This window comes from Falco punctatus, assembly GCF_963210335.1.
Source record: "Falco punctatus genome assembly, chromosome: 3".
Classification (NCBI taxonomy): Eukaryota; Metazoa; Chordata; class Aves; order Falconiformes; family Falconidae; genus Falco; species Falco punctatus.
Window position 1 is genome coordinate 22,034,792 of NC_137582.1, and position 27,725 is coordinate 22,062,516.

General features: G+C 37.6%; 1 long non-coding RNA gene across 1 annotated transcript in view; it reads left to right on the forward strand.

Moving 5' to 3' along the window:
• LOC308060339 overlaps nt 1-8,576 on the forward strand; it is a 33,357-nt gene extending 24,781 nt beyond the window's left edge. The window contains exons 2-3 of the long non-coding RNA XR_013926680.1: nt 3,236-3,333; nt 8,539-8,576. This is a non-coding gene — a long non-coding RNA (uncharacterized lncRNA). The remainder of the gene's footprint in view (nt 1-3,235; nt 3,334-8,538) is intronic.
• Nucleotides 8,577-27,725: the final 19,149 nt, after the last annotated feature.

Genomic DNA, 27,725 nt, shown 5'->3' on the forward strand with positions numbered 1-27,725 from the left:
CCTATCCAGTTAATGTAGAGAGATGATCCTTTCAGAAGGCTATTTACACTAGGCATCTTAGAGTTTTAAATCATTCTTAAGTGGAGTCTATTCTCTGTTGCCTGTAGTGTGCAATTAGGGCTGCTAGATGGCCAAATGCCTAAAGCTGGGTGAAATAAATATCCTAAAGAGAAGAAATAATCTAGAAACCTCAACTCTGATGGATTCATTTCAATAGAATGCATTACTGTTTAACATATTCTGATGATTTGTTCAGGGCATGATGATAGATCGAAGATTGAAATTGCAGTATGTATTTACAGAAGACTGACTGAGGCAGACAAAGTTAGTATCAGCACTTGGTAGGATAAGAGACCATTGAGAAATTGTGAGGTTCTAAAAGATTTGGAATTCAGTATAACACTCAATAAAGTACTTTGTGACAACTTAGGCACCAACCTTGAAAAAAATTAAGCAAACACAGCCCCAAAGCTGACCTTTAAGGAACTCACTTAGTAACCACCATCCCTTTAGACTGTTTCTTGATCTGTCTTCCTTTAGCAAGTTATTTTCCCAGCTTATAACTTCAATAGTCTCCTGCTGGGTGTAACATCAGAAATCTGGCAGAATATTTTTTAGATTTCTAATTCAGTTTCATATAGACTGTATCCTGTCACTGACAGCTGTGTAAAGCAAAAGTTTCTCTAATGAAATCAGCAATCCAACAATGGCTTAAAACATGTGTGAGAGAAGCATCAGATTCTCTCCCGTTCCTTCCCTCCCATGTGTCAACTAAATAAGCTTTCAGGCTTTTGAAATAAATTCAAAGTTCAAATGTTGTGAGAGCTGACAGTGCCAGGATCCTATAGAACACATCTGCCTTTCGCTGTGTCTGTTCAGCATTCATCTGAAGGCAGAATTTAGTCTGTATGCTGAACTGGGACAAACCTACCACACTTACTAGTATCTTTGAGCACCGGAAATACATACTGAAACTGTCAACATAATCTAAATTATGAGAGATAATTTATCTGCTGTAACATTGAATGAAGAGTGTTCTCTCCAGTGCTGAGAATAATTCTCTGCTTTATATACTTGTCTAAATGCTGACCACATGTTGGGCAATGTGTTTGTAGCATTTGCCCTAGTGTTTAATTTTTGAACTGGCATGCATTCACCACTCCAAGTAAGTAAAATAATCCAGGGGAAAAGCACAAAATGCCCATTAAAGAAAACAATTTCAATAACAAGTTGAGCCCCTCGGGGACTAAGCTATTAAAAAAAGCAATCAGAAACTTGGAGGGTGTTTTTTTGTGCTTTTATTTGTATTTAAGACATCTACAGGGCCAAGACACAAAGCCAAAGAATGGGGCATTTGGTTAAAAACCTGAAGAAAAAAAATCACTTATTTGTGAAGTTAACAACTACTGTAGAATAGAAAATGAGCTCTTACCAAAACTGCTAACTATAGAAAAATATTCTTTTGTTTCAGAAATCCCTCTGGGATGACATTCTTTACATATGTTAAATTCTGTTAAGTTATATGATGTTCCACTAATGAATGGGACAAAAGTGGTTAAATAGCAATGAGAGAGCAAGCCAGCCAGGAATCTTTCATTATTTAGAGCTATGCATGAAAGGCCGGTCATCATTTCCATTAAAACTTGCTGTTTTCAGAGGTTTACGCTCAGCTGTAAACATTTTCTCCAAATGACTATTTCAGGGTTTCACTGTGAGTGCACCGTCTGATTTTACTGATTATGTATGACTTAAAGATGTGTGATGTAAAAAGAAGAAAAAAGGGTTAAGTTTGGCTAAGTTAGTGTTATTTAGTTGCATAGTATTACAAGATGTGAATTCCTAACTGAAATGACAAAAGCATAGTCTAATCTGAACATCTAAGAAGAAGGATGACCCTGCAGAGTAATTAGATTGAAGTTCTGGCAGTGTCTGTGGCAAAGGCTTTGTGAGTTATCTGGGGCAAGCTGGTTGACATTTCTGTGTCTCAGTTTCTGATCTTAAAACCTGTTTCTAAAGGAAGTAGTTCATTGATGTTATTAATTGTTGTATAGTGGTATACTGATGTCTTATATTGTTTTCTGTTTTCCCTTCCCTTGTCTTCCTTTCTCTTTCTCTTTCTCTTTCTCTTTCTCTTTCTCTTTCTCTTTCTCTTTCTCTTTCTCTTTCTCTTTCTCTTTCTCTTTCTCTTTCTCTTTCTCTTTCTCTTTCTCTTTCTCTTTCTCTTTCTCTTTCTCTTTCTCTTTCTCTTTCTCTTTCTCTTTCTCTTTCTCTGTCTGTCTCTCTGTCTCTCTCTTTCTGTCTGTCTCTCTGTCTCTCTCTCCCTCTCCGCCCTCCTCTCCAGTAACTTCCCAATAAAAAGGCTTGATTTCCAGTGGTAATGACCAGAAAGATTACTTTATAACACTGCAATACATTGTTTTTGTAGTCTCTTGTGAATGATGAATATGCCCGGCTTCTGGACTAACCTTTTCTGTGGTAAAAATGCTATTTATAAATCAGACTTGATCCTGTCCAAGTTCTGCAATGAGCCTCCTGATTGGTTTTGCAATGTGCTTAGACTCATGTTTTGAATGGATATTCATCCCAACCATTCTTGTTAAAAGGTCTTTGCAGAACCCAGTCTTTCAGATGGTATTAAAAAATTTAATAGCATCTTTCTAAACATACTTAGTTAGGTCTTTTAGCCTATTGTTCTGAGGCAAACCTAAACTTGGGAAAGCAATTAGGAAAACGAGTTCACCTACTTGATTTAGTCCAATGACATAACTATCTGATACTAGGCTTTTGGCATAAGATTCATACTGAATAGCATGAAAGTGATCTGGGACAATTTCAGACCAGAAAGTGTTTTTTTTTTTCCCACTGATTATAGGGAGAGTTTAGTAAGAATAATGTGTAGTATACTTATACTACACTTGAAGGTAAGTGCTGCAAATACCTCTGCAATTTCTTTTCCTAGAAAGAGGTAGATCTCCGTACATTCGTTGTGTTCTTAGTTAAAGAATGACTAACAGATTTGATCCATTCTTTGCCCCTAAAGTGCGACATTGGCAAATAAATTCATCTTTTGGGTATAGGAATGCATATTTTCTATGTATATTGATGAACCATTAAGAAAAAGTAATCTATATAGTACTCTATTAAAGTTGTCCAGCCTTCAAGATCCATGAATGAAATAATTCCTGCTGTATCTAATTTTGCCTGTTGACCTTATTCTGCTACTCATTTGGTCTAGTGGCTGGTGAAAGGTCAGATGAAATGTGAAGATGATGAGCTGTCTGGTGTATCTGTTTTTTTATTCAGCTGTCATGTTCCATCTCCTTTTTACCTGAGGTTTGTATTTTTTATTATAATTACTCCTCAATAATGCAAACACATGCAGAAAGTGGGATAGGGAGGGTTGGAGGTGGGATGTGTACTAATTAATTTGTCAAGCAGTTACTTCAAAAGAGATTGTAATGGGAAAGAGAAGCTCTTCACTCAGACAATGGTCTCCTGTTTTTTCTACACTAGTGCAAGCGTGTTACATAACCTTAGTGTAGTGTAAACAGGAGTGCAACTTGGGAATATGATTTCCTACCTTAATTTTTCACTGATATGGTACATAATTGTGCAAAAGTAAAGGATATCCCCAACATCAAAATCCTTAACCATTTTGAAATTTATTTTAAACTTAAAGTAACTTCTTGAACATGTCAATCTCCACCATCCTCATCCACCCATTTCAGTGTTTGTAGGTAACGTGTGATATCCTCTAGCTATTATATACATTTGCTAGGCTTCAACAGAGACAACCAAAATATCTACAATCATTATTATCCAGTACATATATTGAAATATACTCTAAAATGAAGTTTCCACTAACTCTTATGTATCAGTGAAGCAAAAAACTCTGTAAAATCTATCCTCTAGCAAAGTTGACCAAAGCATACAAACACCAGCCAAGTCAGAACTACTTTTTCATTTTCTTTCTAGCAGTGAAGTATTCTCTGTAGTATCTAAGCAGATTAAGTCACTTGTCTATTAAGTAACTGCTTGTTTACCAGTGATTCAAATGTAAATCTGAATTTCCTACATAGTTGTCTCAGCCTGTTACTGTAGACAATGACTGCAAAGAACAGAAAGATAGTTGGCAAATCAAGAGTAACTTTTATGAACTATTTTCACAGTTTTCTGTACAGGGATCTGTTCTTTGGTGCCATTTTCTTCCCTAATTTAAGTGCAAAGACAGACTGTATTTTCCACCTTGTAATTAATAACACCTACCTTGACTCTTCCAATTGATTGGTAACTATGTTTATGAAGTGATGAATTCTCTGCCTTTCTTCATTATTTTTCATTCTTTGACAAATGGCATTTATGAGTTGAATAGGACCTGTGGATTTTCACAAATTTGTTTGAAATACCCTCTATGTTACTAATTTCATCTTTGTGAATGTTCATCTGAAAAAGTAATGTGCTTTCTATTACTTTACTGAATGACCGACATTTATAAACAAGAACAGTGCCAGAAGCAATCATTAGGACACTTGGTCTCTCACACATAGTATGGGGATGCACAAAAAGTAGTAAGATTATGTCACGGTTTAACCCTAGCTGGTAATTAAGTGCCATGCAGCTGCTTGCTCACTCCCCCCTCACTCAGAGGGATGGGGAGAAGAGTTGGAAAGGAATGTAAAGCTCGAGGGCTGAGATAAGAACAATTTAATAATTGAAATAGAATAGAAATGAAAGAACAATAATAACTACGATGACAATAACAGTTACAATGAAAAGGGGAAGGGAGAGAATAAAATCCAGAGGGAAAGGGAGAAAAACACATGTGATGGAAAACACAACTGCTCACCATCCACTAACCGATGCCCAGCCAATCCTGGAGCAACGATCTGCCTGCTTTGGCCAACCCCCATATATATATACCAGGCATGGTGTCCCATGGTATGGAATACGTCTTTGGCTAGTAATGGTCAGCTGGCCTGGCTGTGTCCCCTCCCTGTTCCTTGTGCCCCTCCAGCCTTTTCACTAACAAGGCCTGAGGAACTGAAAAGTCTCAGACCAAAGCCAAAACACAGCACCCTACTAGCTCCTAAGAAGATAATTAATTCCATCCCAGCTGAAACCAGGACAGATTAGCAGATCCAGAAAGTTTCAGAGTACTACATTTTTTTAACAATCCTTCTACTTGCACAGGGAAAAAACCGAATCCATTTATCTACAGATGTTCTTTACAGGTGTAAAATAGTTGATTTGTTTGTGGCTGAAATGAAAGATGTAGATTGGGTTCATTAGTCTTTTATTCATCTTGTCACACTATTGAGATGACACTTTCATCCTATACTATGTGTGCATTTTTTTGTTCTGTGGGGTAGATCCAGTGCATCCATATGAATATTCTTTTACTCTATAAGCTGAGGATATTGTAGGTCCTCTCTAATCTTTTTGTTCTTACTGGGCATTCTGGCAGTGGTAAAAGCTGTCTCCTGATCCAGACAACCTATTCAAGACAAGCACCTTTCTTTTTCCCCTAGAAGTTGCACAGAATCCCTGTAGGTCATAGAAGTTAAAAGAAGTACTAGTAAAAGTACTGCTAAAAGAAACAATGAAATATTCTAATAATTCAGATAGATCAGTAAATTGTACAGTAATTACACACATATCAAAGAACCATAGAATCATACAATGACTTGGGTTGGAAGGGACCTTTAAATGTCATCTAGTCCAACCCCCTGAAATGAGCAGAGACAACAGAGATCAGAGCCCCATCCAACCTGACCTTACTGTTTTCAGGGATGAGGCATCTACCACATCTCTGGGCAACATGTTCTAGTGTTTCACCACCCTCATTGTAAAAAATGTCTTCCTTACATCTAGTCTAAATCTACCCTTTTTAGTTTAAAACCATTACCCCTTGTCCTATCGCTACAGGACCTACTAAAACCTTTGTCCTAATCTTTCTTATAAGCCCTCTTTAAGTATTGAAAGGCCACAATAAAGTCTCCCTGGAGCCTTCTCTTTTCTGGGATATATCTTCCCAAACGATCTTGGTGTTAAAACCTAATAGGGTCAAAGTCACTGTTTCAGACTTTCCGTAGTCTCAGGAACTGTGATTCCCTTGTTGAATATAAAAATGGCAAAGGCAAGTAGGTTCATCATGTCTGAAGTTCTTATTAATGATTATCTAAACTGCTCTGAGCCTCTGCTCACGAAACCTCTGTGTGCTGGAAGGGTCTCTTCTACATTCTATGGAATATGGATTACCTGTCTATATCCATGTATATGTTACTTGTATATGCTTAAAAACTCTGTTAAAGAGAAGCTAACTTAACACACATGATGTGGAAATACACAGGCAAATAAGGTCCCTGACAAAAGAATCAGTGTATTTTGTATTTAAAATGTTTAAGTTAAAACAACATGGTAACTATCACATGGACTGAACAATGAATGTACCTGTATTAGATGGAAGGACAGACTTCCCACCAAACATGTATTTATGTGTCTTTCAGATCAGTCAACTCTGACATAGGTTATCTTGCTCGTGCCATACATAATGAAACAAACAAACAAAGCAAACAACAATGTAGTTGGTTTGCATGGCAAGGTTTTGGTAGAAGGGGGACTATGGAGAAGCCTTCTGTGAGAAGATGCCAGGAACTTCCCCATGTCCAGTGGAGCCAATGCCAGTTGGACCTGCCACCACTGGCCAAGGCTGAGTGATGGTGGTACCACCTCTGCGGCAGCATACAAAGAAGGGGAAAAAAACACATCTGTGCAACGTAATTGCAGCAGAAGAGAGAGAGACTATGTGAGAGGAACAGCCCTGCCGAGCGCCGGGCCAGCGCAGGAGGCAGGAGGTGCCCCAGGCGCCGGAGCAGAGGTTCCCCCCCAGCCCGTGGTGCAGCCCCCGGTGAGGCAGGCTGTGCCCCTCAGCCCATGGAGGGTGGCGGGGGAGCAGATCCCCACCTGCAGCCCGGGCAGGGCCCCACGCCGGGGCAGTCGGTGAAGAGCTGCAGCCCCTGGGCAGGGCTCCCGTTGGAGAAGCCCACGGGGGACTGTGTCCCGCGGGAGGGACCCCAGGCGGGAGCGGGGCAGGGTGTGAGGAGCCTCCCCCTGAGGGGCAGGGGCGGCAGAGGCAGCGTGAGGGACTGGCCCAGCCCCGTTCCCGCCGCGGGCGGGGAGGCGGGAGAGGAGCCCGGACCTGAAGTTGTGCGCGGAAGAAGGGGGGTGGGATGGGGGGTGAGATTTGGTTTTATATTCTCATTATCCTACTCTGATTTGATTGGTAATAAATTGATTTCCCCAAGCCAGTCTGTTCTGCCCACGGCAGCAGCTGGTGAGTGATCTCTCCCTGCCCTCACCCCGACCCACGCGCCTCCCGTTATACATTCTCTCCCCCTGCCCAGCTGAGGAGGGCAGGGACGGAGCGGCCTTGGTGGGCATGTGGCACCCAGCCGGGGTCAAACCACCATAAACAAAATAACACTTTCAGATAAATTTGGATATAGTTGTGGAACTTTTTATATCGGAAATTCTTGAGTGCTTTTAAGTCAAGATACATAGATAAGTTTGTGGGGTTTAGAGTTTCTCTGGATTATAATGAATCTCTAAATGATCTAGACACATTGCTTCTTGCCTGGAATGACGTCAGCAAAACATGTATCTGCTGTTCTTTAGACAGGAAAAATGGTCATAGAGGAGGTTCCAAAGATAAGACACTTTCTCATTTCATTCCTGCTAAGGAATCTTCCTATTTCATCACAGGAGTCTTTGGGACTCTAGTATGGAAGATAAATTTTGTTGATTCACTTCTTAGCTTCACCTCTTCACTGAGATATAACACTTAATAGACACTGACATTTCTTAGGACTGAGGTACCTGGTCTGATTCACACAAGAAATTTTCACCCATTTTGAGTTAGTGCCTGTTATTTTTAGGCAACTAAAAGCAGACATTGCAGATTCAGGCCTTTGTTGACCTGAGTTTGCATTTTTCTGGCTTAACACTAACTTCTCTGTGTGAGGCATGTGATGAGACTGTGAATAACCCTGACGTGTTGTTATTCTGCCTTGAGGTGCCACTATAGTGCTAGTGGAAGTAAGGACAGCAGTTTCATCTTGAGCAGAAGAAGGAAAAGCAGCATTTTGGATTGTGTGCCATTTCCTTCTTTATTCTTAGCATTATCCTGTAAAAGACATGAAAATGCTGCTTGTTCACTGTATGATTATGTTCACATTAGTAATGACATAGCATGTAAATTATAGATAATGAAGACACTATGCATAGACACAATTTGAAGTAGCCAAGGTTAATTCCTGTCTAAAATAATATGTTCACCTCAAATTTGATCAGCTATATGCAAAATAAGGAAGAAAACCCCTTTAATTACAACATCTTTATAAATTAATTGATGTACCTATTCAGTGACTATATTTTTAATAGAAGTCTCATTTGAAATACCTTCAGGGTGTATATAAAGTGGAAATAGTATCAGAATGTAAAGTTATCTACACTAATCATGTGAACCATTTTGTTTTGTAGTCAACCAGATGCTTCAGAAGACAAAAAGACAAATCAAAAAATTAAATCAATGAGAGAGGAAAGATCCTGTTATGGCTGAGGCAATGGATTGGAATTCAGGAAATTTGATTTCAATTTCTGACTCTGTGACAGGCTTCCTGTGTGACCTTAGGTAAGTCATGTTTCCTCTCCAGATGCTGGTTTCTCACCAGTTTAGAGGAAAGAGCAATGTCCTTCTGAACTCTTTTTTTTTTTTCTCTCCTGTTTTTGTAAGCTACAGTATACACAATGTTACTCTGAAAACTGCATTACATACTTCATACTTCAAATTGTAAGATCTCAGCTTTCAGAGGAATGAAGGATTTTTGGGGCCACTGGTGTCTTGTGGCTTTATTTGCCTTTTGAACACAGCCCCAAGCTAGCACCCACTTTCAAACTCAGCACACTGTTTTATTGTTCTACGTCTGTGCTGTGTCCATCTTTGGGAGATCTCCAGGCAGGTAGGTAGGCAACCTGAACTGGCACTGTCTCTTTGTATAGGTACAAGTAGAGCCCTCTTGCAGCATGGCTTGGCTTGGAGCCATGCCAGTCAAAAGGCCAAACCTTTTCCCATACGCACTGCAGGGCCTTGCAGAAGCTTCCATGTGATGGACGTCACACAGATGTGCCAGCTGTGCTCCTTCATCAGCTGTATAGTAATATGCTGCCTAAATCTTGGTGCCTTGTTTTCTTTGGGAACCTCTAGGCACTGGACTAATACAAAGAATGCTCAGGAAATTATGACAGGACTGATAGAAAAAGAATCCTTACCAGATAGCATTTTCCTCCGTAATGCTTACAAAAACACACATAAAAATTATTTACTTATATAAAATCACTCACTTCTATCAGCTATTGTGACACCTCGTGGTAAATCATTGTTGAGAAATACTTCCCTACAAAAATTAGCAAAAAATGTTTGAATGAAAACTATTGCTTTTTGAAATAAATACAAGCAATTGAATTAATGTTTTATTATAAGGAATTAGTTTATTGTAATGCTGTAATATATCATATATTCTTATCTTTTAGTTATACAAGCACTGAAAATAAATAACTAGTATTTATGAGAATGTATTCATGACTTTCTTTGTATTTTAATTCTGTTTATGTTTTTACTTTAGATTTTGTATTTTCAAAAGACATTTTATTGTACATATGGGACTTTCTTTAAAAACACAAATAAAGCCACAATTCTACAACAGTAAATGTGTTTGAATTGGTATGTCTTAGAACTAAGTGTATTTGTAGCTATGTGCACAAAGCTTTCACAGTCTATCAGCGTGTGTGTACACACAAACATACATATATACATACATCAACTGTTTCAGTAAATATAGGTTTTTATTTCTACCTTTCACTGCAAGCTGTGTTCTTCTCTGTAAATCTGACACTTGCCACATTGCATGTGAATATCACCAAAAAGAGGAATTGAAACCACCAGTATCGCATAACTATGATAAATCAAGATTATTTTCCATTTTAAAAACAAAGCAGGACATTAATTCACACAGTGGAAGATGTTTTTAAATACACAGAAAAGGATATTTTAAAAATTGCTTCTATTCATTCAATTTGCAGGAAAAAAAAATTCCCCTTGTGCGTTTTACACATACAGATATATCAATACCTACGCTTGTTATCTAGCCTCCTTGCTTAGACAGTTGGGGGAAATACCACCCTAAAGATGTGATTTATCTCATCTAAAGTCAACATCTATTTACTTTCTATGTTTCTCTTCGTAATGCAGAATTTCTTCTCATAATGTAGAATATTACCAAGTGTAGATGAGATGGAACTTGATACTTGCAGTTAATGTTTTGCATCTTACTACTTATAATGATTGTTTTAAACCATTTAGGTAGGCAGTGCAACACTGATAGCCATCCACACTTTCCAGACATGTCTTTCTAAGAAGACATTATTTCCAAAGTTAAACAAGGGCTAACACAGTTTTTTAAGTTCAAAGTAATATTCCACTGCTTTTATGGATACCAGGAAGCAATGAATCAGTTTCAGTTACACCACACCAGCTGGGTAACTTGAATCCTTCACACACTTGCTGAAATGTCCTGGCACTGTCCAGTGGAAAGCAAATACATCCTTAGCTTTGTTCAAGCAGCAAGTGCCTTTTGTTTCCTTCATGGCTCAGAAACTATTCTGTATTGCAGCCATTCAAGAGATATGGACAGTCATAAGAAATTAAAGGTCTCTGTTAAAGATTCAGGACTTACATTGTCCTGATTTTGGCTGGGATGGAGTTAAATTTCTTCTTAGTAGCTAGTACAGTGCTGTGTTTTGGCTCTGATGTGAGAACAACGTTGATAGGACACTGATGTTTGTAGTTGTTGCTGGGTGATGTTTATACCAAGTCAAGGACTTTTCAGTTCCTTGGGCACTGCCAGCAAGAGGGCTGGAGGGGCATGGGAAACTGGGAGGGGACACAGCCAGGACAGGTGACCCAACTAGCCAAAGGGATATTCCATACCATGTAACATCATGCCGAGTATATAAACTGGGGGAAGAAGGAAGGTGGGGACATTTGGCATTATGGTGTTTGTCTTCCTGAGTAACCATTATGCGTGATGGAGCCCTGCTTTCCTGGGGATGGCCAAACACCTGCTGCCTGTGGGAAGTGGTGAATGAATTCCTTGCTTTGCTTTGCTTGTATGTGTGGCTTTTGCTTTACCTATTTAATTGTTCTTATCTCAACCCCTGAGTTTCACATTCCTTTCCAATTCTCTTCCCCATCCCTCTGGGTGAGGGGGAATGAGCAAGCGACTGTGTGGTACTTGGTTGCTGGCAGGGTTAAACCATGACAATCATATACTGTAGAATGTAGTAAAGAGTAGAGAAAATTTACTTGCATTCCACATCAACATATCTCTGCTATTTAAATTTTGTTGATTTATAGCATAAACTTTCATGAGGCTGGTGCAAGAATCATCCCCTTAATAATCATTATTTCTCTCTTTCTCTCTTAGTTGTTTTTTTTTTTTTTTTACCTCTAGCCTTCAAGTGAATGAATCATTAAGAGCTCATTACAAATGAAATATTATTTAAACAGACTTATTATGTTTAACTAGAAGTTTTCATAGACACATAGATTACCTTAAGGCCAGAAGGGACCATTACATCAACTAGTTTGACTTGAATAATGCAGACTGTAGAACCACATCAGTTTCTCTTGCAATGAGCTCTGTAAACTATATTTGACTTCAGCTGATCTTCTATGGATGCGTTTTGCCTTAATTTGATAGTACAGAAATGGAGAATCTGCAACTTTTCTTGGTAGTAGTCTTCACAGGATGAATTTTGCCTACTGTTGTATGTATGCTGTTCTTGCAGTCACCGAGCTGTTAAACTCCACCTTCCATTTAATATTCTTCATAAGGATACTTAGAGCTTTGTTAGACTAATTCCTTTGGGGCTGCAATTTCCACGGTTCTTTGCAGCCTAATGTTTAGTTTGCTCATTGAAGAAGAGCACAAACAAAATTAGCTAAGTAAGGTCTGACTCACAGCCATGAAAAAAAAAAAATATTCTACCACTCCCACCCCACCCCTCTTATTTTTTAATAGTAACAATGGCTGAAGGCTGCAGCCTAAAGGTTTGGGCTTTTGTGTAGTTGCTTGAGATCAAAGAAGAAAGATGGCTCTAAAGAAATGCATTTGCACAGCTTTAAGTCAAGTATGGAGAATCAGATTATTATATTCTATAATTATATGAAAGCTAGAAACAGATACTGGCACCCATTCTGTCAGGTATGGTTCTCCCACCTATGAGTACTTCAGTGTCACCAGCATAAATCATACGGAGTTAAGGATCTACTCACAATTCATTTGGTGGATCAGAGAAATGTAGTGTGACGCTTTTGCCTTTACTGCTTCTGAGAGGATTTGGTAGTTTCCTACTAACTTTGACTTTCTAATGATTTTAAGAAATAGACTAAAATTAAAAAGGAAGTAGGAGACAGAATGAAGAATGGAAAATATTTTGAAAGAAGTGCAAAGCATTTGAAAGATAAGTTTTATATGTATGTTTGAAACAAGCTGGTAGAAAACTGGGTATTTTTCCATTCATAAGCTGAGTTCTCTGTCAATATTTCCTTTCATAATGAAGCTTTTTACCCTAATGAAGTGCTAGTTGCTGGAAAATAGTATAGCCTGAGATGAATTAGTAACCTTACCAAATCAGCACTGCAGTGACCACAGTGCTGTAGGTGGTACAGGGACAGAGAAAGGCTTTGAGAATCCCAGCTCCACTGGACTTTATAATTCCCATGAGCTTCAGAACCAGTCAACTCTGGAAACTAAACTACAGTAAGTTTTTTTCAAAATTGCGGTTCTTTTGACCAGCCCCTACGGCTAGTTATTATTCAGATGAATACAAAAATGTGGCAGATTTATTAGCACTCTAAAATCTGTAATGGAATGTTTTAAATTTAAGCCAACTTTTTCAGATTAGAAAAGTCTGTGCATCCTATCCCCCAAGGCCAGGTAAGGCAAGCATAGAACATTATATAAAATAAAAGACCCTAAAATTTTCTGTTTTCAAATTGGTGCAAGAGACACACCTTACTTACAGTTCAATTGTCATGTGTTTAATAGATATGAAGGCCTTTTAGCTTTCTTGCTTGCTTTCTCTTTGTGTGTGTCTCTCTCTTACTGATTTTCTTTCTAGAAGGTACTATAATGCCAAAGTTTGTTAATTAAAAGTCAAATGTTATAATTTTACTACAGAAGTGCAAAGAACTTTGTGTCATAATCAAAGAGAGGTTAGAGGAGCCTTTATGAAGGAGTAGTAAATCATGGGAAAAATTCTCAGTTATTTAGAGAGTGGAGAAAAGACTCCGGGGTCCAGAAAGTTCTCATCCTGTCTGAGATGCTGACTTTATCTTCCCAAACTGAAATTGGATGCTCAAAGAAAGACAATTAAATTAACTTTGTTATTCTAAGACCCACTAAAGGTATCTGGGCTGGAAATCACTGTGTCTCGGTATTCCTCAGTTTCCCATTTCCAATAGAAGAAACCAATGCTTATTATCATGAAATTATTATGAAAGATTATCAGACTAGTAGGTCTATCCATGCAACAGAAGTTAACAAAAGTTTAGGAGCTGAACTCTGAAAGCGCATCTTGCCTTGGTGTGACAGTGATCAGCTTCACTGTAATTGGCTTATTAGCTTGTTTATGAAAAAGGAAATAAAGCAGTATGTAAACATGTTAAAATTAGCATCAGTGTGAAACTTTCCCATATACAACAAGAGACAGATAACAGAAAGCCTGTGTGTTATTTATACCCTTCCTGAGCTTTAATTTTGCTTTGATTCTGGAAAGCTGCATTGCATTTTTATTCCTCTGTCACAAGGCTATTGTGAAGATTAATTATCTAAAGTTTCTAAATGGTTTGGCAATCAATGATAACTATCACCGTAATTTATAATAATTGAACACCTAAAAACTTTTTTTATTAGCAGAAAATTTGAAAGATCAATATTGTCCTAGACTTAGCATAGAATTCCAATCTTCTGGAAAAAAAAACACCCAAAACAACCAAACAACAAAACCACAACCCAAAACCAAACAAAACTGAATCAAATAAAAGAGGATGGTAATCAGAAACTCTGAGTACAAATGTTTTCTCCCTTTAGGGGAAAACTCAGTTCATTCATTTTACATTTTAAACATTCCTTTGCAGTGATGTGAATTCAGAGCAACATCATTGTTCTAGCATACAATCTAAGAAATTAAATGGGCTAGGAGGGAAATACCAGACTACATTATTTTGCATTCTGTGGAAATGCAAAAGCACATATGATAAAATAGGCTTCAGCAGTATGAAGATGGATGCTGAAATAGGGCCCAGAAAACAGATGAGGATGGAATAATTATTTCAGTTTTACTAACATGAAAGCTTAACATAAATTATCCAGAATTGGTTTTAATTAATTATAATCCTTAATTATAATCTTTAATAATTATCTTTCTTTTATTTGGCTGTTTATTGTTTTCTCTCCCTTTTCATTGATTAGGAACCTGAATAAAACTGTATGAATACACTCAGTTGCCTAAATACCTTTTATCAGCACACTAGCCACACTTTGTTTGGGCCTTCATGACTTCTAAAACATGGATGCAGTGCTCTTTGCAGATGGGCAGTTTTGCAGTTTTGTTACCATCAGGGAATTAATATCTTATTTCTGTATGCTGTACTCTCTGAGAACTATGTCTGAATAGGTAACATTTAGAAAAGGAAAATGTTTCACCTGCAGATTTTTTTTCTGCGTGAGCCAAAATTCTTTGTCAAACTTCTCAATCAGTTTATGCTTTTAAATACAAGTGTGAAGAGACAAGTTCAGTACAGAAATCCTGTTAAAAACCAAATTCCAGCCTTAAATAAGTTCTTTAGACAGTTTCTTATAATAGAGAGAGCAAAGAGTTAACTGATTGTGGAATGCTGAATATTTGTAAAGCCCTACTAGAGACATGTTTATTTTTTATATTAGAAGGTTAATCATACCTGCCTAACACCTGGATTCCTGCCTGCCTACCTGCGTAAGCTTTCAGGGGTTTCCTTGGGACTGCCAGCAGAAACTCACTACTTAAGTCTACCTGCCAGAAGAACTCACTGCTTGAGTTTACCAATTCCATACCAGTCACAGCATCCATGAAATTATGTTTTAATGAGCAGAGGAAGACTGATGGCTCTTATCCAGGCTGGTTGTGGGGAAATCAGATAGTGAATTCTGACTCATTTTTTCCAGTTTGGATTACACTTGCAACAGGAAATACGATAATGACAATAATATTACTAGTAACAACAACAACAACTTAATTTAGCCATTTTTCCCTAAGAAGCAGGGAGATATCAATGCACAGTTCTGTGTAGCCACAAGAAAAAGGGAAATCTCAGACCTATAGTTTTCCTCTTGGTGAATGCTGAGATGTGCAGATTAACATCAGCACCAAGTGAATGAGGTTGGACCCTTTCACAGAGACTGTGATGCCTGCAAGAGGGTGGAGGCTATCATGATTTATATGCAGTTATAACCACTAATAAACATGTCTCTTGAACCATCACCACTCTCTTATTCTAAGTGGTTCTTTTAGAGTTTTTACTTCAATTCTTTGAATGATCTTGCCCCAGCTTGTAGCACTTATGTGTAGACAGGTGCGAGGATTTTACCATGCTCACTTTAATTATCATTGTTAATGAATGAAATACTCTAAGCTACCAGTACCCTCTCACTTTGAATGATTCTGCAGTTTTAGTCTAATTGTGTATTTTCAGACAGCATGTCCTAGCTTATACTTACCTATTAGTAAGTACAATTCTTCATCATCATCTGCTAGTTCTTTCTTTTTCCCTTAAAAGCCTAGTTTTGTACCTTGGTTGCAATCTCCTGAGCAGCTTTGACTCCTTTTGAGAGATGAATGGAAATTCAGTTCTTTGAAATCTACACCTTTATAGGTCTTAAACTCCTGTTGGACTTCCTGCTTCTGGCTTTGGATATTACTGCTTTATCTAACTGGCCTACTTGTCTGGAACAATTTGAAACACACCAACATTGAATTTTGCATTATTAATGGAAGATCTTCCTCTTCTCAGTTTTTAGAATTGAGTATTGACATGATACCATAATAAACTTTTGTTTTTTCTTCTAATTATTCTATTTGGATGCTGAAATACAAACACATAGTTATTACAAATTGGAACACAAATGAGGGATAAAATAACTGACATGTCTGAGATCTTTGTCTCAAATTGTTTTCTACTTTTCTTTAGCTAAACTGTTGTGTCAGCACAATGGAAATAGTCTGCCTTTAAAATAAAATCATTATTATGGCATAATAGGTTTTATTCACTTAAAGCACTGTCTATGTGTAAACTGATTTAATCTCTTTACCAATATCCAAGATTTGTCGTGGTAATTAATTTATTTATGAAATTTGTTTTGCACTTAGAAGTATGGCATAAGTAGTAAATAATTCCCTATAAACTGCCTGAAAACAAAACTTTACAAGCCTTTTTTTCTTCTGTGTAAGATTGACCCTATGATGCCCATGGGATTACAGAAAACAGCATTTGAAAGATCCAAGCATAAATGCATGCATTTCAAAGCATTTAATATATCCATATTTTGGTACATAGTAGCATGCAGCTCCTGTTGTTTGTTTCAGAAAAAACCCTGCATTTAAAGGCTTCATATATTATATTCTGTGATAGTATTATATTTTACAGTTTTCAGAGCTAGGATGGAACTTGGAGGTTGATGGTTTGACTGTTTCATTAGATGTGGTGTTAAGACTTCTACAACACTTCTTTCTTATGGTCATGATTTTGGAGTCCATATTTACATGAATAGCTCCTTCAACATGTGACCAGTCCCACTAGTTTCAAGGTATGTACTTAAAAGAGAAGATACAATCCTCCATCTCAAAAATATATTTCTAACTGTAAGTGCAAATATATAAAAAAGCTATACATGAAAGAGCTTTCTTTATCTTTCAGAAATGTAGACTTATGTAAACATTGTTTGTATATATGTGTCCAAAATATAAAGATCATTCTTGTGAATACACACCTCCTGATACTAATACATATTTGTATGGAGATGTCTTTATGAGTATTTTTTTAAGCAAAAGCTTAGAAATACTAAAGACTGCTTCCTTAATTCAAACAAGTAATAATTACCTCATCAGCAAAGTACTGGAGTCCTTCAGTAAGGTTTTTGGATTCAGTTGTCTGGGCATTGCTGACACAATCTGCCCAGTTGACCTGCTGATTTTACATCTTATGTTAGCAGGCCAGTTGAAAGAAGAAGTCAGAAAAGTAACTTAAAGGACCTAAAGATGTAAATTAAGAGGCTGCCCATTTAATAGGGCTTTTCCGCTTTCTACAGGCTTCTCCTTTTTGTCTTCACCATCACTATCAAACCCATGAACTATATATATACACTCACATCTGTCAAAACAGTCTAAAGAAAGAGAAAAAACTCTCCTTCAGTCATTAGTATGAATCTTATTGATTCAATATCCCTTGAGTTTGAAAACTACTTTGAAAGTCAGTTTCCTCATATGTAATGTGGGTGTAATATTCCTTCAATTTTGAAGGTTAATTATTTATTGTTTGCACATTACATTAGAGTTAAACCTTAACATGGATATTATTAGTGTTATTATTGCATAAAAATAATGTCCTGGTTTCAGCTGGGATAGAGTTAATTTTCTTCTTGGTAGTTAGTACAGTGCTGTTTTGGCTATGGTGTGAGAACAACAATAGGACATTGATGTTTTCAGTTGTTGCTGGGTGATGTTTATACCAAGTCAAGGACTTTTCAGTTCCTTGGGCACTGCCAGCAAGAGGGCTGGAGGGGCATGGGAAACTGGGAGGGGACACAGCCAGGATAGGTAACCCAAGCTAGCCAAAGGGATATTCCATACCATGTAACATCACGCCGAGTATATAAACTGGGGGAAGAAGAAGGAAGGTGGGGACATTTGGCATTATGGTGTTTGTCTTCCTGAGTAACCGTTATGCGTGATGGAGCCCTGCTTTCCTGGGGATGGCCAAACACCTGCTGCCTGTGGGAAGCGGTGAATGAATTCCTTGCTTTGCTTTGCTTGTATGTGTGGCTTTTGCTTTACCTATTAAATTGTTCTTATCTCAACCCTTGAGTTTTACATTCCTTTCCGATCCTCCTCTTCTCTATCCCTCTGGGTGAGGGGGGAGAGTGAGCAAGCGGCTGCGTGGTGCTTGGTTGCCAGCCAGGGTTAAACCACGACAAATAAGTATACCTAAGGAGTCACATAGTGTTACCTGAAGTTGTAACAGGTTCACAGGAAAACCGTCACTGCAGATTGCTTGCTCTATTGCATTACATAATCACAGTGAGATTAGACGAGGTTAAAATTAGCATAAGGGGAAAGAAATGAACTGGTCTACTTTTATAAGCTGTTCCTTGACATTCTACTCCATATCCTGAAAAAAATCACAGATTTAGTCAAAGTTTCCAGGACAGTGAATCCAATAAAAAGTATAGTTTTATGAAAAGTTGAACATGTATCTTTTTGCTAATGGCAATTTTTGATTTTTTTTTTTTTAATGAGAAATGCATTTTTCTCCTTACAAAGTTATCACACCTGCTATTTTTCATCAGTTATCCCACCCAAAGTTTTTTGTTTTCCCTATACCTCATGATGTTAATTTTTTGATTTCCTCAGGTTTTACTCTAAATAATTGCTGCTGCTCCCCTTAGTCCCTGCAAACTGGATGAAGAACTCTATGATGTAATTTACATAAGGGCATTGCTTTTTGTATATATAAAGCATTTCCTTTGTACATTATTTTCTGGGGGTCTTTTATTGGATTCATGTGAAAATATGTCCTGGTAATATTTAGCCACATGTACAGTATTTTACTAAAATCTGGATAAATCTGCAGACATTTTTTCTTAGTTAATCCTTTATTTCTTAAGTACTTAGTCTTCTTTGGAGCCGAATTAACATACCTTTTCCAGGAAGCCTAATAACAAATGGGTAAGGTGCTTTTTTTTAAAAAAAGTCTGCATTATATAACTCTAGCTACTTGTAACCCAGGGTTAGATAATATCATTAACTTAAATTCTAAAAGTACATATGTAAAAGAACGATCATCTCTATAGACTTACGTGACAAAATTTATTGCATAGTCCAACGCATAAGTACATATTTTTATCTTTGCCTACAAAAGGAAACAGTCAGTCAGTTCATAGGGACTACAACTGTAAACTCTTGTGTGGACTGGCTGAGGAATACAAGGGCTCTTGCCACACACTCACCCTTTTACAAGAATCCATGTCAATCTTGGCTTTTGGAAACAAGCACCTGACTCTGCAAAACACTGTTCAGCCTGTCCCCCATTAGTGCATTTTTAAGGTCACACACAAAAAAAAACACCCCACCAAGAATCCTTCAGTTTTCTTCTTGTCTCTGTAAAGTCTAATCTTAGCCTGGACTAATTCTTACTTTATGGTGTATCACATTTGTAGTATTTGTAAAGCAAGTAACCAATGTCCCTCTAATTATGAACTTGAATGACTCCTGACAAACCCAGCAACAAACTCAGAAATTTCACAGGCAGCAGCAGGATTAGTTCAAGCTGCTGAAGAAAGATGAGATTAAAGGAGAAAAGTTGTGGGAAGAAATGCAGCAGGAAAGAAGTTCAGTCAAAAAGCATTACTAAATGCAGAAGAGTAGATGAAGGTTGACACTAGAAGTTTCCTGCTGTCATTTTCTCTTCAGAAAATGAAATGGAAGACTGCAGCCTGGATCAGACTCAAACTGCAGAGTTACACATACTGGCATTTTTATAATGGCTTCGTAACTCTCCATCTTGTTCACCTCCCTCCCTTTAGTTTTAAGGGATTTTTACTAGTCTTTATGATGGCATGGGCCAGGATATTCTACTGAGGGCAAACGCTTCATATTAGAAATCTGTACCCCATCGTTTTGAAGCCAGAGATGTACTTCTACCGCAGGTGTTCTTTCTAGGTTTGACGTCCTTTTAAAGCCTGTCTTGTGGTCCCAGCCACTGTACTGAAAATAGCACACTGCAAATAGGAGATTGCTCCTGGTGCCTGTTTGAGTGCTCCTTCATGTTTGAGCTGCCTGGGCTGTGATTGTAAAAGGCATAAGAAGATATATGGATTCATGGGATTCTTAGATAGCCCTATCTTGCTGTGGTCAAAAATGGCTTTTGTAATTAATCTTTGTTATTCACCTATTTAAACTTTTCAGCATTTAACATTGAAATTTATTTATTTTCAATATCAACTTTGCCATCATTATTACTACTATTTTTTTCATCATCCTGGGTCAGCTTCTCTTCTGAAAGACCATTTCTTCCTGATACGCCTGGAAATGAATGACATATGAATATTGGATGCTAAAATGTAACAAGAAATAATGTGCACCTGGATGCAAAGGTAATAAATCCAGATCATCTGGACAGATGAGAAGCAGATGTTAAAGTTCCTGTGGGATTTTTTTTTTTTTTCGGTCAACTAAGGAATATTACAGTCTACTGACTCACTGTAATATGTCCATATTATTTTTGGCTAATTCACTTGATATGTGATGTTGATCTGAACTGATGTTTCCAAACAGATCATTTGCATTGTCGATAATTCAGATGCCAGTGAGCTGTCTTGGTATGCCAGACTGCATATGCTAACATTTAATGCCAGACTGAACTTGCTCTGCTATCCAGCAGGATGAATCACTGCAAGGGAGAATGGGTCCCCAGGTGTATTGTGCCATATGTTTCATGCTGTAGTGAGTAAAGAATCCAAAGTGTTTGACCCACATCTTGCAGTGTAGCTTCTACCATCTTCCTTGGCTTAGGTTCTGGGAACTCCTTTGGTAGTAAATGTGTTGCTTTGGTGTAAATAAATGATACAGCTCTGACTATAGCAAATCCCAGTGGTGCTTCCACTGAAAATGTTGAATTCACCTAGTTGGAAGAATGAGAGGTATGCATTTACAAAACCAAGATAAAGAAAGGATAGCAGAAGCTATAAGATTATATGTGCAAAGATCATCTTGGGGTTCAACATCGCTCAGCATTCCTGCTCAACAAAAATGTTTGTTTAGCTGTCTTGAAAACAAGATAGATTAGTTTTTCACTGTACTCGAATACAAGGAATTAAAAAATTAGTGTATTTCCCTAATGCAGTTTTTCCCTTTTAAGGAGGAACAAAGACAATTTTTGTCTTGAGTGCTTAAATATTCATGTTGCCACATAGGCACACTGATGTCACTGTTAGCTTTACCTGCATTCAAAGTAATTAATTTTCTAAAATTTCCTCTTCATAACAAACTGCTGGTTCCTGCAACAAATAGAAGGTGATAAACAATTATTTACAGCTGATAAACCACTGTGAATTGTTAACTATGAAAAGAATTAAGATAGACTGGTGTAACACAACTGTTTATTCTTTCTCTTGATCACAAATTGGACAAGAATTGGAACAGCTGAAGAGGAGCCCATCTCTAGCCACCACCTGCTTGTTGTAAAATAGCTGTATTCTAATTTTGCACCTTTTTTATTACTTTTATTAACACACAACAAAAAAATACATTAAATAACATTAAGGTTGTGACACAAACCAAAACAATGGAGATAAGTCATCTGAATTGTGTCCTCCTTGAAATTATTTGGATGCACCTTTTTATAACATTTTTTGCCTTCTGTTACATCCTGCTCTCTGTTGCATTTTAACCAGGTATCCAGCAGTGATAGGCACCCATCTCTTCTCTGTCATGGGATATTTTTAAACTTCTTTCTCTTCATTTAATTTTTAATGCATAGAATGATTATATCTTTTAAACTTTCAGCTACTAAATCTAGTCCCAAATAAAGGTATGGTGCTGTATGTCTGAAATTATAAATGTCCTATTGCCTTCAAAACCGGTGGCACTAAGCTGTAGGCAGTCTCTGCTTTGCTCAGTACTCAGTTCTGTCTGGGTAGGCTACTGATTCCTTTTGGAAATTATTTTTCCTGTACTATTTTCTTCCTTCACTGCCTTCAGTGACTAAGAGACTGTCCCTTTGTTTGCAAGGAACCTCCAGAAAGAAGATGCTCAGCTTAATTTCTTCTGGTGCTTTTTGAGAATAATGACATGGCATGGAGTATAATTCTTACTGTATGTCATGTTCTGTAGAACTTGCTGTTATATTGTGCAGTTGGCTTCAACTACGAAAATACAAGAATAAATAACAACTGTCCGATGATTCAGTTCAGGCTGCATTGATTGGGACAACTGATTCCCATGTTTCATATTTTCGTAGCTCATCCGTTTTTTAAATGTTAGTGTAAACACACGGAAACTCTTCCAGACTTCTGTTGCTCCCCACAAGAACGAGCCTAACAGACACTGCTGGCAAGAGTGTCCTGATTGACAGTCCTTCCCCCAGAGATAGCTTGAATTACATTCAACCTTTTCCAGTGACAGAGCCAGAGGAAGTACGTTTAAAATTATCACTGTATTTCACCTTCCAGTATTTTCTCATATGAAGGTTTCTGAAAAAAAATCCTGTTTTCTCAGAAGACTGGATGCTTTCACAGTGATGGCTAGATGCAAGTAAATAAATAAGTGTATTTGTGGAGGGTATTAATCTTTCACTGCAGACAAACCTAAAACGTAGAGTCCTTTTACGTGTCACTCAAGTCCTGAGGGCTTACTTATTAGGGAGCATAACATTTGTACTTGGATTAAGTGGCAGCATATCTTCAGAATATGGCACTTACACTCACCAAGTCTGGCCCAAGAAGTCATACTTGTTTACACAGTGCCTACCTGGAATCCCAGGCAATATTTACTTTAGCTAAATCTAATGCTCTGAATCTGTAAATGCAATCTCAGTTAATATTATGTTCTCTCCTAAAATTGCAGTGTTGATAGAAAAACATTGTGCTGTACAAGCCATTAGCAGATCCTGCCTATGGGGTGGGATACAAATAATAGAGGTAAGCAACTTATCTCGTTATTCTTTGCAGTTGGGAGATACTGCTGGTATTTAGATCCATCTACCCAAGTATAAATCTGAACTGGTAGTTTTCCAAATTCCACGTGTCTAAAATCCAAGGGTTTGTTTAGTACACAGATGCAATTAGATGCCCAAAGCTAATCAAGATTTTCACAGTGCTTTAATATTAAAGAGTTTTAAAATAATCCTGCAAAAGCTGCACTGTTTTTATTAAGCTTCTTTTCTGAACAAGTTTATACTGCTACACTATATCTTTTGTTTGACCTCCAAAAAATGTAGTTTTCTCCTAAGAGTTTCTGCAGCTAGTTATCACCTGCTACCATCATCTCAAACTTTTTACTTCTATCATTTATTTTACATCTATTATCTTTGCAAATAGTTTTCTCTGTTCCTGCAATGTCCTTATTGTCCCTTAACTGCCCTGCTTCTCCTTCCATCCTCACTCTTTTCTATAAAGGCAGTGGCTGATCTGCTTAGCTTTTTTTATAATTTTGGTTCTTTTCTTCATCTCTTCCTCTTTGCTTGATATGCAAAGCCACAATGGGGAGAACTGCTGTGTGACTTTCTAAAGTGTTCCTTACCTATGAACTAGTGCTCATGTAGTTTCCTGGTTTATTTGCTTTCATGACCAAAGTTCCCTTGGCATGTGCTTGTAATTTCTGGTTACTTTTTCAGTTTTTCTTTTTCTCTTCTCTTCATCAACAGAGATCAGATGAAATTAAGACATTTAATAGATTCTTGTTCAGGGCTTCATTCAGGTAGAACCACCTATCCCTGTTAGCTCCATTCTTACATTCACCTTTTGTACTGTTAGGACTGCTTGCACAAAACCTCCTTTTCTGGCCTTGCAAATCTTGTGTGAGATTGGATAGACATGTATAAAGAAAAGCTCTGTGAATATGAATAGTACTAGTGCATGCAGAAGGGGAGAGGAGGAAAGAGGAACACAGGATATACCCTGTATATCTACACTCCACATCTTTCTTGGTTAAATTAAGGCTGTATCTTCCATGGTTTGTTTTTTCTTCTTTTTGTTAATTCTTCTTTCCTTTTCTATCTTCCTTTTAATCTTCTCCCTCAGTTTTCGTAGTGGTTATGCTGACTCTTCAGCAGTCTTCCCTGGCTGTTCCTTTAGGCTTCACTTGAATAGATCCTCATTTCCATTTCTTTCATTCTTGAGCAGAAGAATGAATTTATCAGGGTTTAACCCATTCTCCCATCACTATTGCCCCATCTAACATATATTCCTGTACCATGTTTTATGGTTGTTCTTTCTCCTCCTCATGTTTTTTTCATTTATCTGTATGTATGACATCCATCTCTTTTGAGTGTTTCCTGACTCCTCCAAACTCATCTAGGTACAGGCTTTTCCTCACCTCTTCAGATGATTACCTGCTACTGTATTTAACAAGACACTACTAGAAACATGTATTTTTAGATTATGTCTCTGTCCACTGTCTTCTCCGGTTTCAAATGTCCCCAGCTCCATTTTTCACCTGATCATATTCAAGTTCTGAAGCTGTCTCAAGGCTTCATTACTTAGCCCCTTTGCTATGTCCGTATTTGCTTTTTTATGTTATCCTGTCCCTTGTTATAGTGCTCTGCATGTCTACAGTTTCTACCATAATGGTCTGAACATCTTGCCAGTTTCTATCACAGTCGTGATTCCTCTATGGCCCTCACACATGATTTGAAATGACTGGACTGGGCATCAGATTCCAATCAATGATGCCAACTCACTTTCATTTCCCTTGTCATAATTTACATTTTTTATCTGCCCTGAAACTAGGCTGGACACTCTTTAGGGTAGGAGATTGATGGACCTATTTGAGCATCTAATAGAAAAAGGCCTTGGTGCTCAGTGAAGCTTCTCCTTGCAGTAGCAGAGCGTCAGTACAAATAAATAAGTTTTCATTATCTCAGTGGTACTAATTGCTCTGAATTGTATAAGACAGGCTCAGGGTTTTTTTTTGCCTTTCTTTTGCTGACAGGGAAAATAAACAGGAAAAAATATATCTCCACAGCCCCAGGAAAAAAGCCCAGACAATTTTCCAATTGTTAGCTGGTACTTGCTCTTTCATTAACTAAATGAAATAATGTACTATACATTACATTAAAGGACCTTATCTGGATTTATATACTCAGAGGCTTACTACTTATAACAGTCAGAGATGAATTGCCATTTAAGTAACAGCTTATTCATTAATATATGCACTGAAGTACATAGTCACGTTATGGAAGAGGTCAAACAATTATCATGCTCACTAATAACATCTCATAATGAGCTGGTACTCAATATCCTATTGACCTGTTGTACTCTCTGAAAATTTTTAAGGATGAGAGGTGTGTAAAATCTTAGAACTTTTTTCCCAGAAACATAGTTCCAGAAGATGTGATTAAGTGGTATATCCTCATCTATTTAAAGGAAAAATACTAAGGAGTGTTGTTTATGGTTCTGAAATAAACACACAGGCCAATGAGACCCTTAAGACCACAGCTGAAGGTAGTGCAATAAGTATTAAATGCAGTGAATAGCAGAATAGATTTATGAGACTAATGCTTTTGGTTAAAAATAAATTTCTTTTAATCAGAAGTGAAATAAAGGGATACTTTGTTTTAATTTACATTTAGTATTAAATTAATTGTGGAAATTACTTTCCCCTTATTTGTTTCCAGTCTATGCAGATATGACATCTCCAGGGTTCCTGAGAACTTGCAGTTCTGCAATATTAATCCATAAGCTAGATCAGCCTGCGAGAGATCCAAGGCTCCTGCTGGTAGGCACCAGGCACTGTCTAGAGCAGACTGCTCTTCCTTCTTCCCCTACTGTTGTATAATAAAGTCTTCATTTCTTAGATAGGTTACTGGCTTCAGTGATTTGACAGCTCAAAGCCTGTGATTTCCCATGAAGCTACATATCAGCTGAAGCTGAGCTCAGAAGTGTGAAAAATGAATTCCAGGCTTTTTATTTCTATAGTCAGTGCCAACACACCTATATAAGCACATACACCACAGTGGAGCACCAATAATTTTGATGAGGCAACATCCATTTCCCTTGAGGGATCTGTGGATAAACATAAGATATGTCAGACATCACTTTTGGGCCTCTGGCATTAACTCTTCTGATGTATGAGATCGGACACACTGAAGTTGTGGATTACAACTGGAAAGAATGAGAAGATGTCCTGGTCACCCAGGCCTGGAAGGACTTCAAATTCACATGCTCTGTTTTAAACTGAAACAGGAGACTGACCCCAGTCTTCTTCCAGAAATTGCCTGCTTGAGATATATTGTTAGACCTGCGTCTAATTCTTCTTAGGGTGGCTGATGTGTACTTCTCACCAGTTCTTTCCTTCAGTGTCCATAATACATGGAAATAATGATCCTCCTGGCCTTGGGAATGCTGAAGCAATTTTCGCAACTTAACTGAGCATTGGAAACTACCACTCCTGAAAAAGCTTTTCATATTGCATTTTCAATATGTATCATAGGCCTCGGATAGCTTCGTCTAACAACAGTGCTGCATACCCAGTGATGTTAATGTTGTCAGTCAGGTCTCACTGTCTTGAGTTCATTAGAGATGTAAAGCTCTCCTTCAAGAAAATTTTGCTTCACTAGGGAGTATTTCTTGCAGTCACCTAGTATTAATATACACATAACAAATGTGCAGGAAAGAAATTATTCACAAGCAAATTCTTCACAGTTGTTTTACATATATGTATCCATATATGTGTATAGACACACACAAAATGCACACACATTCAAAAACACCCTATCAGGGAATGAGAGGGATTTCAAAGGATTTTTAGAATGAGAGAAACTCAGGGAGACAGATGTACACCACCTTTTTGAGAGCCAGAGGTTAGCAAACAGAGGAACAGGGCTGCAGCACACAGCTCTGGATGCTGCTGATGAGGGAATTCTTTGGCTAGTAGAGTTTTCATAAGTCATCACTCAAACTGGAAACTTCTAAGACACCTTGAGAAAGAGTAGTTACAAGTAAATGGTCTTTGTTTTCTACAGCTTAAAAAAGGACTACTTGTACTCAGAAAAACTAGACAAAGCATAATTTGACAACCTCTTTACAAAGGGCAAAAATGCTAGCATTTAAGAGGCAATGTATTTTTTATGTACGTTGCTATATCTGTGTTAAAGCTCATGCAGCTATAAGAAACATACTAGCTGCAATGTTCTAATTTTGGTTTTGGTACTCTTACACACATGCATTTAAAACAAACTAACAAATTTTTCAGTGCCCAGCAAAATCTAATTAAAAAATAGAAAGCAGATTTTATATTTTAGGAATATATCTGCCCCCTCCATCTCGTGTATACACACATGTATGTACATAAAAATGCACCTCACCACCCACAACAAGCCTCCAATTCTTTTCCCGCTTGCAGTATAAAAAAAAACCAGCTTGATTTTCTCCAAGCTTTGTTATTAAAAAAATAGCTTTAGGGCAGTGAATGCCGATTTTCATCTCTTGGCAAATGTTTATAGCCAAGATGTAAACCCCTGAAAATAGGGGTTTATAATTTAAATGCTGACACAACCTTAACTAGAGCAATGGGAACACTGTTGCCATAATAACTGCCATTCTCTGGAAAGTATTTATGGCAAGGCTTCAACCTTT